This window comes from Rhinoderma darwinii, chromosome 1 (genome assembly GCF_050947455.1).
Source record: "Rhinoderma darwinii isolate aRhiDar2 chromosome 1, aRhiDar2.hap1, whole genome shotgun sequence".
Lineage (NCBI taxonomy): Eukaryota > Metazoa > Chordata > Amphibia > Anura > Rhinodermatidae > Rhinoderma > Rhinoderma darwinii.
The window spans coordinates 318,522,264-318,532,339 of record NC_134687.1 but is presented as its reverse complement, the minus strand read 5'-3'; positions in this window follow the sequence as shown (position 1 = coordinate 318,532,339).

Genomic DNA, 10,076 nt, shown 5'->3' with positions numbered 1-10,076 from the left:
GTATTGTAGGGGAGACTAACCCGTTTCTAACGTTTATTTTCATTCTCTGCTTACGGTCTGCTTTGTAGAGAAATACATTTTATTAGCTTTATGCGAATGTGAATTTAGGTGCAATGAGGGTGTTACCATTGCACCTAAATGCTCTTACTTCGCTCCCCAGTTCAACCCCCCCCTCCCTTCTTACATTGATTGACAGGGTCCAGGCAGCGTAATCGGCGCGTTCATGCCTCGCACAATCTGTAATGCACGCGTGTCCCTGCTCTTCACTCGGCGCACGCGCAGTACGATCTTGCTCGACATTCTAATCAGCAGTACGGCGCGTGCGCCGTAATAAAGGCAGGGATGCTGCGCATGCGCAGTACTGCCGATTAGAACGTCGAGCAGAAAGATCCTACTGTGCGTACGCCAAGTGAAGAGCAGGGACGCGCGCGCATTACAGATTGTACAAGGCGAGGCATGAAAGAGCCGATTACGCTGCCTGGCCCTGTCAATCAATGTAAGAAGGGAGGGGGGTTGAACTGGGGAGCGTAGTAAGAGCATTTAGGTGCAATGGTAACGCCCTCATTGCACCTAAATGCTCATTAGCATAAACGTAATAAAATGTATTTCTCTACAAAGGAGGCAGTAAGAAGAAACCTGAAAATAAACGTTAGAAACGGGTTAGTCTTCTCTACAATACCCTGGTACTAGTTTAATACAGACATTTTGGTGACAGACTCCCTTTAAACTAGATCTGGAACCAGTACATACCCTTAATTATGCCATGTTTAGGTTTATAGCTTCTAAATGCTTGCCCCTGCTGACCACGGGGATGAGAAAAGCAGCACATATATGCGAAGTAGTATATGTGGCAGGTCCTGTGATTATTTCTCGGTCAGAAAGGGGTTGCACTTCCCACTAGTTTAGTAGTTTTTAGTGATCTACAGGTGCCCTGTTTCAAAAGGTTCTGTTTGTAAAAGTTTTTGTTTTTTAAAAAATGCTATGTACACCTTTTTGAACACTATATATATATATATATATATATATATATATATACACATCAGTGTGATTAGTGCAACTTTGTAAATTTACATTTTATAAAATTTTGACTTTTTCAGATACAGCTGCTTTGTATCTTGTATACAGAGCAGCTGTATCTAGCGCTGAAACCTGTATGTCAGGTCAGCGGCACTGACTGGTTCAGTGACTGCGGGTCCTGCGTGTCTGACACGCAGAATCGAGCTGTTATCCATCACGTCTAAGTTCATAATTGAATTACAAAGTTGCACCAATGATACATTTTTATTTAAAAAAAAAAAATAGAGATTGTTTTCAAAGGTGTACATAGCCTTTAAAGCTAGTTTCACATGGCTGTAATACACCAAAATTTTATCATCCATCTTATCTCCTGAAAAGCCGGACCCCCGGCAGTTCTCTCATCATGGGTGTTGCGGCCATAATATGGACATTTAACCCCTTAATGACAAAGCCAATGAAATAGGCAGAAACTGCAATTCCGACATTGTTTTTTGGGTTTCGTTTTTAGGGCGTTCATCATGTGGTAAAAACGTCATGTTAACTTTCTTGTACGGGCTGATACTATTAGAGCGATACTAAACTTATATAGTTTTTACCACTTTTACGAAGAAAAAACTATTACTTAAATTCGATTTATCGACATTCTGAGATCCATAAATTTTTATTTTTTTTTCTCCATCAATTGAGCGGTGTGAAGGTGTTTTTTTTATTTTACAGGGCTAGCTGTAGTTTTTTATTGCTACCATTTGGGGTACCATTTTGACTTTTTGATCACTTTTTATTCCGTATTTTAGTTTTTGTTGTTTTTCAGCGTTCACCGCGCAGGGTAAATTAAAGTTATATTGTTTGGACTTTTAGAGACGTGGCAGTACCAGTTATGTTAATTAAAAAAAGTTTTCATTGCGCTTGGGGGAAATGGGAAAGGAGTTTTTGTTTTGTTTTTTAACTTTGAAAATATATATATATATATTTTTTTAACTATGTAGCTCCATACTTTAATACTTATCACGTATGTGTAAGTTGAGGGGTTAAAATGCGGGTGTATTACAGCCATGTAAAACCTACTCATCTGAGTTTACATGTGACCAGTGTCTGATACTGGCAGAGCACATACGTGCACATTTTTTTTTTGCCATGTGTTTGACTTCTACAAATACTACCACACAAAATGCCTCATCTTACAAGAAGTAGTTACATAGAGTTCTTAGACTGTGAGCTTAACAGGAGCGAAGTTAAGTGACAAAACATTTGACTTATTGAACAGATACAGCATGCTGTGTAACATGACTACAGAATTGTTGTTGTTTTCTTCCCTTTTGGGAGAAGCCCCTTTCTGTTCCATATGATGTTTAATTGTTTTGATCAAATTACATAACTTCCGGTCTCACTGACCATGGAGTCTAGTCTGAGACAATAATTTATTAAGGTGTCTGGGAGAGAACATATCAGGAAAGCTCCATGATCCCTGTGAATCGGTTAGGCTCTGTTCACATCTGCGTTGAGGTTCCGTCTGAGCTTTCCGTCAGAACGGGATTCTGAACAGACACCAGAGGTTTCCATCACCATTGATTTCAATGGTGACTGATCCGGTGCCCATGCTTTCTGTTCTGTCTCTGTTGTGCACCGGATCCGTCGTTTTGCCAGAAGCAATAGTGTAGTAGACTATGTTATTGCTTCCGGCAAAATGACAGATCCGATGCACAACAGAGACAAACAGAAAGGATGGGCACCGCATCCATCACCATTAAAATCAATGGTGATGGAAACGGAAACCTCTGGTTTCCGTTTGTCTGTTCAGGGTCCTGTTCTGTCGGAAAGCTCAGACGTAACCTCAACGCATATGTGAACAGAGCTTTACTCTGACAGACCTATTTAAAGAAGGTCATCACTATGACCCCCCTATTAGTCCTAGAAGTGAATACAATTATGCTCCTTTAACAGACCCTCAAAATGCCCATGAGGGGGTCGCTAAAGAATCCTCGTCGTGGGGAATTGCAGCAGGTATCCCATGAACTCGATCAGTATCGATTAACAGCTCTGACTCCAAAGAAAGTAGTGAAGCCATATACTGTACCAAATGATTCTTCTCCGCCAACCAGCAGCATTGATAGATCATGTGATAAATGTTTTTTTTTTTTAGCCCCTTGTCTGGCACTTTTGTAGGGGCAATGTAATGCATTTAATTGTGCTTACTAGTATAACTCTTATGCCTTCATACTGATGTCCTTATTTTAAGGCCACGTTCAGGCGTGGTAGAATTGTCACAGATTTTCAGTGCCGATTTTGGACAGAAAACTTGTCAGTTTACATTACAATATATGTGGATAGGGTTTTCAAAACCCTGTCCACACGTAGCGAAAAATAAAAATCCGTGTAGGAACCACGGCATGCTGTGGAATTTCAAATCTGCAGCATGTCCAATCTGTTTCAACAATCTTGCAGTAATCTACATGTGAAGGCCCTCTTTACATTACGAACACAATTACGGTCCCATAGGGCTCCATTAGTCCAATGAAGGCCTAAAGTGTTGTTTTTGCCTCCGTTGGGCTGGTATACCTTTTTATTTTTATTTTTTTAAATTGAAATACCATAGTAGACTACACTATTCCAGCCTAATGGATCCTGCAAAAAAAAACGAACTACATGTGACGTCGGGAGCTTCTCCAGGGCTGGACTTCATGGGCAGAGAATCGGGAATCTCTCTGCCTGGGAAAACTCATGTCCCTGTCTATGTAGATAGATAGACAGTGACGTCAGGAGCTTTCACAGGGTGGGACTCCATGGCAGATCGATTCCTGATGCTTCCTCTGCCTGGAGACACATGCCCTGGGGAAGCTTCTGATGTCAGGATCTTCAACAGGGCCGTAGTCCCCAGGAGAGGTATAAAGTGGGGTACGTTGCAGCCTTCCATCTGATCTATTTTTCGGAGTCCTGGTTGGGTGTTCCCCATAAAACAGTAGCACGAGCTGTCCCTTTAATAGTAGATATGGCAAACTGCTTTGTCTACTTCCCACGTATCTTTGGTCAGGCTAAGATCCGTCAACAAATCTGTCAGACTATAGATTATAAAATGCTTTACCGACACAACTTTTTTTTTAACGTAGGAATGTGAGAAGGGGTTCCCCAATGGTAATAAAGTTGGGAATCACAGATCTAATAAAAAAAAAATAATAATAATTGTTCGACAATGTGTGCTGTGGTCTGGGTACATGCTGTTTTGACAACATTGGCCAAAGATTTTGCAGTAGTGAACAGGATATTACAAAATGCTCTTCACACTTAGTGGTTCAAAAAAAGAAAATAAAGTTCTAAACTCTCTTCAAACCTCAAACTAATCGATCCCTGTTTGTTTAACCTCGTTTACTTCAATCGCTATGGAAGCTGGGAGAACAGCAGAGGACATGTAATACTAGTGTGTCACGGTAATAGGCCATGTGACAGAAATTGCAGCAAGTTTTCTACTCTATTAAGGTTCTAGTGTATTGTTAGTCCTCTTCCCAGGGGAAGTAGTATGTTCTTTTGCCTACATGTAGGCACAGATATTACTGCCTCACTGTTTCTTAATAGATGTAATGTAGGAACAGATAGTACTGTCTCCCTGTGGTGAGTCCTGCTTCAGCACTTCTCTCGTTCACAACGTACCAAACAATGGAAGCAGGGTCCTTCTGACTGAGGCCATTGGAAGAGAAAATAGTTGGGCTAAGAAATTGAAAGATGAATATTTTGAAAATCATGATTTTTACTGCATGCACAGTGCATTGTTAAAAGGGATGCACGCCAACAAAGCTGTCCCTAAAACTTCATCTTGGCAATGGAATATTTTCAAGTACTCATTAGATCTGACAATTATTTTTGTATCTATGCTGGTGTAACTGTCTTCCACATGAGAAGTCCATTTATTGTTCGCTCATGTGGAACTGTTCCATTTTGGAATGTACAGAGCTGGTTACACGCACCTTAGAACTACCTAACATGGATTTTCTCGGACAAGATACAGGTTAAGCTAATAGCACAGAGAGTATGACTACACCACAGTAAGCTTCCTTCGGGGGCTAGTTTGATCTAATCTTTGGTTAGACACATTCTATATATGCTGGTGATTTGTATTTGTATCCTGTTGTAAGCATGATATATATGTATTTTAATAAAAAGCCTTGCATTTAATGAAAAGAAAAAAAATCATTCTGTTTGCAAAGAGTTACGGCTTATCTTTATTAAATTATACTTAAAGGCTATGAACACCTTTTGCCTGAACTTTTTTGTTGGCAAAAAAAGAAATTGCAAAACTAAGCAACTTTCTAAATAGTATTAATTAAAAATGTCCTACGATTTTGCTGCATTAGAGTCTGTGCAACTCCATCGAGCTAGTATCCTGCAAATTCTGACATAAGTCTGACAGCAACCATCTCCCAACCAGGGCAAAGTCATCTACTCTTAGTAGAGCGATAGTAGGAAGGGGGTGGAGAGGGAGAAAACGTCCAAGTCTTCAGGGATGGCAGATCACACAGGCTGTCCGTATCCTAGTATAGAGGGGGACTCACACAGGTTAGTGTAGAAGCTGTGCTGATACATGAGAACTAGTGAAGGCAGCAGCATCCTGAACACAGACCTTCCATCCAGCATGTATTACTGATCGTGCACACCTACACGAGAAATTCAGAAACTAGTGTCAAGTCACATTCTTATGACCACCTCCTACTTTACGTAGCCCATGAAGGAAGTGATGTGTTGTGGGCTGGCTTTGTGGGTATATAAGGTCTGCGATAGGCTGTCTGAACACACATCACTCTTTGATAAATCACCCCTTTGACCCATAGAACAGAGTTGCAAAAAGAGATGATTATTGGCTTTCGGGCCAACGATGGCAGTATTTCTCAAACCGTGCAGTTTGTGAACTGCTTATGTGCTGCTGTGGTGAAAGTGTATCGTGAGTGGACGAATAGCATCATTGGAAATAACCGACGTGAAAACTGCAGAGCACCACGTGCCATTAATGTGAGCGGTAAATGGCGGCTACGAAGGTGCGTGAGGGCCAAACAAGACGCTACAACGGAGCAGCTCACTGTGAAAATCAACCAGGGGGCTACTAGACGTGTCTAAAACAACAGTTCAGTGAACCCTACTGCACATGGGGCTACGAAGCAGACGGATGGTCACTGCTCCTATGCTAACAAAGGTGCATCGGAAAAAAAGGCTTCAATTTGCATGGCAGTATTGGAATTGGACCACCGATGATTGGCAAAGGGTTGCCTTCTCCGATGAGTCACATTTTCTGCTTCATCGAACGGATGGACGTCAGTGTGTCAGACGAGAAACATCAGGGAACAAAAACCCTGCAACAATTGCTGGCAGAACACAAGCTGGTGGCAGCAGCGTTACGGTCTGGGGAATTCTTTCATGACATTCTCTGGGCCGACTCATCCATGTGGAAGGCACTCTGAACCGATTTGGGTATGAATCCATCGTCGCAGATCACGTCCACCCATACTTGCGGTTTGTCTTCCCTGGGACAGATGGAATCTTCCAGCAATACAATGCAACATGTGTCACAGCTATAAATGTCCGACTGGTTGGATGATTAAGACTTCCAAGTATTTCCCCAGCCCCCTAATTCTCCAGATTTGAAGTCAATTGAGCATCTGTGGGACCACCTTGATTGTATTGTTTGCTCTATGGATCCTGCCCCACGCACCCTCCAGTAAGGCCCCATGCACACGACCGTTTTTTTGCGTCCGCAATTCCCCTGCAAATCCACGGGAGAATTGCGGACCCATTCATTTCTATGGGCCCATACACACTATCCGTGTTTTCACGGGTCTCCGCATGTCCGCAAATCCGTGCCGCAGAAACTCAGGACATGTCTTATTACGGGCTGCAAATTCGATGCGGACATGCCAATAGAAGTCAATGGGCCCGTGGAAATTGCGGATACACCTCCGTGTGTCATCCGCAGTTTGCGGATTTGCGGAAATGTTGCTAGGCGACGACCGGGAATGAGTTCTGTCGTCATCCTGTTTTACCTAGGCTTTTTTTTTTTTTTTCATCCGCATTTTGCGGATTACATACGGATGAACTGCGGATGACATTTCACGGAACACGGTCCTGGAATTTGCGGACCAGAAAAACACTACAGTCGTGTGCATGAGGCCTAAATGTGGGATGCACTGCAGTCAGCATGGCTCCAGATACCTGAGACAACCTACCAGCACCTTGAGTCACTCCCAGCCCGTCTATCTGCTGTCCGTGCTGCACATGGCAGTTAATCTGGATATTAGCTGGTGGTCATAATAACGTTACTCGACTGTGTAGGTGCAGCTTGTAAACGGAATATCAAAGGGCCTGAAAATAAAGATTGCAGCCTGAAACGTAGTGCAATTCTCATAACTCCAGGTAAACACGAACATACATTGTCATCACCAAATCGCTCCTGGATCGTTGGGAGAAGTTGCTATTGGAGGATGTTTCGATACCATTCTTTATTTATGGAAGTGTTCGTAGGCAAATCTTGTGAGTCAGCCCACACATGAATGGTTTCTGGATGCTTTACCACAGGTTCATGGTAGCGCTCACCTTTTTTTTCGGGACAATCTCTTTTCCAGATGTCCCAAACAGTCTGAAGGGGGCTTTATCAGAGAAAATCGTTTTACCCTAGTCCTCTGCAGTCCAATCTGTGTACTTCCTGCAGAATGTCAGTGTCCTTGATGGTTTTCTTGGAGAGAAGTGGCTTCTTTGCTGCCCTTCTTGACGCCAGCCTCCAAAAGCCTTCGCCTCACTGTGTGCGCAGATGCACTGACACCTTCCTGCTGCCATTCCTAAGCAAGCTCTGCACTGGTGTTGAACTGATGCCATAACTGAATCCTCTTTAGGAGACAGTCCTGGCACTTGCTGGACTTTCTTGGGTAGCCTGAAGAGTGATATCCTTGTCCTCATTAACACTTTCTCCTGAGCGAATGAGAAGAACACTGAACTTATGTTAGCAGGTCATTTTGTGGCAGGGCTGAAATGCAATGAAAATGTTTTTTTTGTGATTAATATTAATGGCAAGGAATGACTTTGCAATTAATTGCAATTCATCTGATCACTCTTTTTATAACAATCTATAGGTAATGCAAATTGCCACTATCAAAACTAAAGCAGCAAACTTTGTGAAAACCAAAATTTGTGTCCGTCTCGATACTTCTGGCCAGGACTATACAGAGTTCTAATATGGCATCATGGCCAGCCTTAGGGGTGTGCGACCTGTACCTTCGCACAGGGCGCATCACTTCAGCAGATGGAAGGGGGTTCTGCGCTGGCTCCCTTTCCCTGCTTGTATCAGAAGCGCCCAGGCCCGGCAACTCAGCAATCGCCTTTCCGCCCGGGCGCTTCTTCACTCAGTGCCGTCGCTACCGCTTTAGCAGCCACAGTGACTGCTAGCGGTGACACCGGGCATGAGGGCGGTGGCGCCGCTAGTAGCCACTGCTACAGCGGTAAAGACGCCACTATAGCAGAGCAGGGAAGTATCTTCCTGCTCTGCTATCTACTAGCGCCACTATAGCTCTGCTTGATAGCTCTGTCCATATATGGGCGGTGACATCAGGGGAAACTCCTGAAGTGGAATCCCCATCCACAGCGTTGCAGACACTGTGACCGGGGATTCCACTCCAGGAGAAGCCAATGACATCATTGTCCATAAATGGACACAGAAGACAGGAGCTTCTCCTGGAGTGGAATGCCCGGTCACAGCGTCTGGACGGGGATTCCGCTTCAGTAGCTCCCCCTGATTTCACTGTCCGTATATGGACCGAGAAATCAAGTGGAGCACTCCAGTAGTGGAATCCCCGGCCACACGGGGATTCCACTCTTTCAGGGAGCTACAGTGGCGCTATCTAGTAGAGGGCTGTGTGGCGCTCCCTAACGGGGCAGTGTGGCGTTCCCCACAAGGGGGCTGTGTGAAAATACCTGCGGTCCCCGTTAAGAGCTTTTTTTGCCTGCGTCTTTTGCATTAGCTTCAACGGCTTAAAAAAAAAGGTCAAACAACGCTGTGAATACAAAATCTGCTTCAAGAGGCAGATCTTTTTTTGCCTTACAAAAAAAAGTCTGAACATACCCTACGAGTGTCCCGTACTGTAATCATGTTTTCAGTACGGGACAGTAGTTCCACGGCGAGGCAGGGACTCCTAGCATCATACATAACTATGATGCTAGGAGCCCGGCTCCCTGCAGTGTGTTCGGTCCGGGACTTGCGGCTGAATTACGTTCCGTCCATTACAGACGTAACATGGTCGTGTGAACCCAGCCTAAAGACAACACTGGAAAAATAAAATGTCCTCAGGGCACCCCTACCAAAAATAGTTTCGAGACAGAAGACCACTAAAAACAAGCACTACACTCGTAGGGTATGTTCACAGACTTTTTTTTGTAAGGCAAAAAAGATCTGCCTCTTGAAGCAGATTTTGTATTCACAGCGTTAGTCCGAAAAGGTTGGGAAACTCTGTACTAGACTACAGGATCACACCGGCCTACTCAAGGATCCCGTCGTGGAGCAGCTCAGTTCGTTGTGGGAACAGGGCCTAGGTTAGTACAATTTTTGTTTTTGTTTGGGGGCACTGTCTACAAGGGGGAGGTGGGGGACTGTATAGCACGATCTACAATAAAGGAGGTGGGGGATTATGGCAGTGTCTACAGGGAGGCTGTATGGCAAAATCTCCACGGGGGCACTATACTGTGTGGGGGCCACTAAGCGAACATTATACTGTGTAGGGGTACTACAGGGGGCATAATACTGTTGGCGCAATTTGAGGACAAAATACTGTGTCCTTGAAGGGGCTGTAATATATTATATTATTATACTGTATGGGGGCACTAAAGGGGCATTATAATTTTTCTGGGCCATTTTTTTTTTAATGATGGGGGTGGGGCACCAAAAAATAATTTTGCACGGGGCTTCATCTATCCTAAGGCCGGCCCTGTATGGCATCCATAGCCTTCCGTTGTTCTTCAAAGGGTAGCTATGCCTACACAATGGGGGAATGCATACAGAGATTACTCATAATATCAGAATACTTCTACAAACACAA